Source organism: Dendroctonus ponderosae, unplaced genomic scaffold (genome assembly GCF_020466585.1).
Source record: "Dendroctonus ponderosae isolate FM_Combo_2020 unplaced genomic scaffold, Dpon_F_20191213v2 Dpon_F_20191213_3, whole genome shotgun sequence".
Lineage (NCBI taxonomy): Eukaryota > Metazoa > Arthropoda > Insecta > Coleoptera > Curculionidae > Dendroctonus > Dendroctonus ponderosae.
In genome coordinates this window covers 347,379-353,718 of record NW_026018508.1, presented here as the reverse complement: position 1 = coordinate 353,718, position 6,340 = coordinate 347,379, and positions in this window count along the sequence as shown.

The following is a 6,340-nucleotide window of genomic DNA, read 5'->3' as shown; positions in this document are numbered from 1 at the left end:
GCAGGAAGAGCTTACCTGTCAGCAGAGGATAGTAGGCCTGGAGCAGGTATCTTGCCTTGGATGTTGTGGCTGTCATTTGGTCGTTCCATACTAGACGGTTGTCGTAGATGAGTCCAAGATAGGTAACCTTGGACCTCCAGGGTAGCCGCTGTCCTGCAAGCTCTAGTATGTCTGGCGGAGTCTTGAAGCCTCTCGTGAAGAGAATGGTCTGTGTCTTCGCCGGATTAAACTCCATTTTCCATTTCCTGCGCCATTTTTGGACCTAGCCGAGATGTCTTTGGAGTCTAGCTTTCATGCAAGTGCCCTTCCTTGCGGCAGTGATTGCTACATCATCTGCGTAGATGTAGCACCTTGTATTGGTGGTGGTTCGGAAATCTGCTATATAGATGTTGAAGAGGGCAGGGCCCAGCACTGATCCTTGCGGTACTCCTGACATCATCGGTCGACTGGTTGAGAGCTGGTTCTCGATTTTGACCTGGAAGCTGCGTCCAGATAGGTAACTGCTAATGAGCTTAGTTTGGTAGCCCGGAAAGCCTGCCGTGATCATCTTGGCTATCAGGGCCTGTTGCAAAACTTTGTCAAACGCCTTTGACATGTCTAGGAAGACGGCTCCTATACCGCTTCGGCGGTTCAATCTTTGCTGGATCGTTGTTGTCAGCCGGGCTGCGAGTGTGTTAGTGCCATGTCCCGGCCTGAATCCATGTTGCGGTGACTAGGGCAGTCCACTTTTACCGTGTTATTATTAATGTGCCGCCAAAGGGGCGGGACTTATTTTAGTTAGTTTCTGCAATCGTGTTCAGAATCGGTGTCCGGATGCCGTCAAATAAAAAAAATATAACCGCTATCCATTTTGGCAAGTTTCCGAAAATGATATGATATAACGAATTTTTTCTTTTAAGAAAATACATTAACGGTGAAAACCGTTATTAACCGTTGAGAAAATCAACCAATAGGGTATCCCGATATTACTAGTGATTTTAGTATAAAAAGGATGCCCAATATTCAATCTTGCAATTAGCAGTTTCGAAGTCTACTTTGATGATTAATTTCTGCTGCAGTTTCCAACATAAGAAACATTATTTTAAATTATACGCTTTTGCGCCTATACTCTTTAGTGCATAAACTTTAGTGTAGTAATTACTGAAAGTGGCCAACGAAGTAACAGTTTACGGCGTGTGTAAATACCTCAAATGCAACAATGAGAAACTCACAGGCCATCACTTATTTCGTTTTCCAAAGGACCCACAAAGACAGAAAGTATGGATTGACAATTCAGGTAAGTGAATTATTGTCCTGTCTATTAATGGTATATTATATACCTAGGTAGAGAAGTAAGCTATTATATACCGAACACTTTTATAGCCTAAGGCGCGTAGCGCCGAAGGATATTAGGTGCGAGATATTTAATAGTCTTCTCGACCGAAGTATATATAGAATTTTTTTACTACTAACACGGATAATTTCCCAAATTGATTTAATTTTTGACCTAAGGAGAGAAATATAACTTCTCACTAGGGAAATGGAGTAAATGATGGTGACTTCCCAGATTAGTTATGCTATTTATTCACGCGTCAAGGACCAAGTTCCTTAATTTTAAGAACTAAATAAATATACGCAAGAAAATATAAAATAATTTCCATATAACTATAAACAAAATTATGGAAGATCTAGTATTTTTTATTACCCGATTGCCACTTTTAGTATGAAACCGTGAATAATTTTTAAGTCTATAAATAGCAAATATAGGTTTGGATAAGCAGACAAAAATTATCGTGCAAAATTTGTCATTTCTACGTTTCTTTGAAATTTCATGAAACATGTCAAATTGACAAATTTCTGGTATCACAAGTAGATATTGAGGAATAATATTAGTAAAGTTGTACTGAAATCTAAAATATTGAATCAATAGTTACCGAAATACATTTTGCTTTGAAATATTTTGTCAGGAATGATCGATTCTCAAATTGGTCTTCTTGGTCGATAAGATCAGCCGATCTGTGCAATCCAAATTTTCAAGATGAGGATTTCGTGGACGTCACTAAAACCAAATTGCGGCGCAATCGAAATCCAATTTTTTGGTTAATTTTTTGGGTTTTGGGGACCGCAGCAGCAGGATATTCATACGCAACAACAGCAGGAGCAGGCGATCCTTAAGAAGGATCAACTAACGTTTGACCCTTCAATGGTTAAGGTTACTTATCTTTCGGCTAAACAATATTTTGCTACGATTTACGAGGACGACACTGATCTCGGCTATTTAAAAAATGATCATTATTTCTCTAGTATAAACCCACCAACGCAAGCAACTTCTTCACATACAAAAACTCGTTGTTGTAAATTATATGCTTGGTCTAAATAAAAAATTATAAATCGTTTGACTAATAAAGTGAAACAGTTGGAGAAATCTCCAAAAGCAGGAAATGGGAAAAATTGTCGGTTTCGTAAAGAAAAACAAAAGCCGAAAAGAAAAGTACAGACATCAGTGTCAGTGATTTTTTAGCAGATAAAAATATAAGCGATACTGCTAAAACCATGGTAAAATTGCAGTTTCATAAAGTAAGATCTCCTTACGCGAAAGATGAAAAAGATTTATCGAGACAGATTTATTATCATTCTGTAGCGTGTTGTACTCGTTTGAGAAACGCAGGCTTAAATTTGCCTTCAGAATATTCTGTTCAAAATTGGGTTTCTGAATATGATGTTGTTCCGGGAGTAAATAACATATTCTAGAACGACTAAAAGTAAATTCAAACAACATGCCACAAGATGAACGAGTATGTGCACTGAAATTTGATGAAATGTCTTTAAAAGCGTATGAAGAATATTCCAAGAAGTTCGATATAATTGAAGGGTTAGTTGATATGGGTAAACATCTTAGAAGTCGGAAAGTTGCTGAGCATGCACTTTTATTTTGTTTAGACAGTATAAATGCTAACAATACATGGCGTCAACTGATAGCTTTTGGTTTTAATGAACATGGCGCCACAGCTGAACAAAATTCTTAAAATTATTCAGACTTTTTTAATTGAATTGAAAAAAAATAATGCTCACGTTAGGTTAATCGTTTGTGTTATCAAGGTATCAATATTACAGTAGAAAAGCCATAATTTTTTGTAAATTATATTAGGTATTTTGCAACTTTTGAATGGCATCACCTTATCAAACGATTACTAGCTCAGTTAAGATCCCATGACAAAATTTTGATAAATGACAATATAATTATAAGTTTTAATGATTTAATTAAAACATGGGAACTTGACAGAAGTCATGGAACATCCAATTTATTAGGACATCTGAGTTACAATCACTTCAACCCCAATAGTTTTGATGCCATGAAAGTTAAGTCAGCGTTTCAATTATTGAGCAAACGATTGACAAGTGCTATTAGAATAGCAGGTGAAGATGCACATGGATTAATGTCATCGATAAGTTGGCAAGCTTTAGCTGATTTTGTTGAAAATCTAAATGCTGTCATATGAGGCTGTAGTTCATATTATTTCATTTCTACAAATCCACTGAAGCGTCCATTATCAGATAGAAATCCAGACATTCAGTAGCGTCTCGAAAAGTTTGTTGCATGGTCTAAACAATGGGTCGTGCAACGTGCAATGCTTCAAAACCACCATGTTTATCTGGAATTCCTTTGACGGTACAAGCTTTACTCAGTCTTTATGACGATTTACAATTAGAGTTTCCAAATTTTGAGTTAGCAACAGGCCTTCGCAATAACGATTCGGTCGAACATATCAATGCAAAAATACGTGGAAGAAGTGGATTTAATGCCAATCCAACCTGTAGAATGTATCGACTAGCATTTCGTCACATTTTATCAACAGATTTTATTCACAGCAGTAAGAAAGCAAACGTTATGTGTCAAGAGTAGAGTTCTTTAATAGAGTCAGGTAGTGAAAATATTTGTAATATGGAAAATCCAGAAAAATTAACGAACGAAATAGATTTACTTGAGTACGAATCAAAGGAATTGAAAGAAATTCAGGAACTCATTCGAGCTGCTGATTCAATGGATTTGTATCTTAATGTAGAATCCATTGAGAAGCCTGCACTGACGGATAAGGATATCTTCGAATCGAATGCGATAACTTTCTTTGCTGGATATATATCTAAAAAAAGTTCTTGTCTTGACTGTAAAAAGGTTTTCATAAAATATATCAACTCGTCAAGTACAGACAAGAAACAGTATATTAAATACCGAGAGTTTTCGCATTCGGATCCGGACACGCCAGGAATCAAATACTTGACGAGACCAACAGAATTTTTCACGAATGTAGTAAATTGGCAATTAGAAGCATTTGACATGTATCATGAAAGTGTATGGCATCACAGAAAATTGTTGTTTCATTTATTAGAAATTGTTGAAACATACACTCGTGAAAAATTCCCAGATTGGTTCGATCAAGACAACATATGTTATGAACATATAATGAATGCATGCTCTAAAGTTTTTATTAATAATAAAAATTTTTAGTATGACGCGCGAACATTACAACGTTACAAAACAGTCAAATAGGAAAAATATTATTAGGAAAAACCAGAAACTAAAGAATATTAAAAATGTCTGAATTTTCTTAGTTTATTGTTTTTGTATACATATATGTAATGTTTTCGTATCAGTAACACAACAGTTTTTTTCTTTTTAACTTTAATCGCCTTCTGACGGGATAACTATTTACCAAAATAAAATGATCCATTGTTATTTACAGTTGTATAGTTACGATGTATAAATTATCGCGTATAAATGTGCTTATTTGATACAACATTCACAATTTCTGCGGTAAGAAAAGGTTCAGGTGACGATACCCACATATGCGAAATCTTACGATTTTGCCCGAACTACGCTCGTTAGAAAACTCATGCAAAGCACGACAGGCTTAACCTGTAATGTAATATGCCCACGATCCCCACTATTTACCTCTCCTACGCTGCTTCAACGTAGTCATAGTTCGTAGTGCCCGCCGCAGTGGCGCAATGGTAAATTCCGGTACACTTTTTTAACACGGGATCGGCGATCTCTCAACTAATCTCTGGTTACTACCTGTTATGGGAAAAAAATGAACTTTTTAATTTCATATTTTGTTGACAAGCAAATTATGATATATGCCATATGGGTAGTGATGGGCGGGTCGGAACTGACCCGACCCAGGGATCCGGATCTTTGAAAAGACCCATCGGATCCGGATCTTGAAATTTTCCAAATACGGGTCTCAGATCTTAGCGGATCTTTTATATGTCTAAAAATAAAGCGGCGTGGGACTGTCGTGCAACTAAGTTAACATATTATTTCAAAACTTACAAAAACTTAACTAAATTAAATTTAATAAAATGAAAAATATGGCTACTTTACATTCATTTTTAAAAGCTTACATACGGGTCATGAATATTGGCAAACCCGGTTGTCGAATCAGCGGAACCATCCGAGTGGATCCGGATCCGAGATTCAGACCCGAAAGCCGAACTAATGTTCTGGGTTCTGTCGGGCCAAAAGAGCTGTGTTTCAGATCCGAATCTCGGATCCGGATCTCGGCTCAACGGGTCCAGAACCATGTAGAACCTTAAGTCCCGACGGATCTTCTGCATTCCATTCCGGATAACGTAAGGAAAATATGTCTCATTTATGTTGTGCAGTTTGAAATGAAAACGTATAAAGTACTATAGCTTAACGTATATTTTCAGCATTAGTAATCATTATGTATAACTATTCAACATTTCAATAGATCTCTCTTACAAACGATCGTCGCTTTTGTACCTAAAATCACCATTTTTTGCGTTCAGAAATTAAGACGTTAATTATGAAGAAATACTTATTTACAATAAATGGTGAGCACTTGCACGGTGAAAATTATGAAAATTATGAAAATAAAATTAAAACAAGGATTCAACTTGTATTTGCTTTCTATCATTTTATATAATGCAAGTACCTTTTTTAACTATGTATTTAAATATTCTATAACATTAATATATAACATATATTATAACTTACAATACAACGTATTATTTTGATGGAAGCAATTAATTACTTTCTTCTTTATTCTTTTTAGTCTTCTATTGAAATACAACCTTAACTATTATAAAAAATAAATATGAAAGTCAAACGCAGCAAGGTGTCGCTGTTTTTGAGAAATTACTCGTATAAATGTAAAATATTATGTAAAAAGTATGTTTACATGAGGAAAGATAAATATTTAGAAAACAAAGCAAAAAACACTTGCGTTATGAAGTAGCTTAAATTTTGTTAAAAAGGAACAAACTTATTAAAAGTTTGGCGTCATTCCACTAAATAACGCATTTCACCCAGTGGCGAATCTAGGGGTTTCTTGAGGGG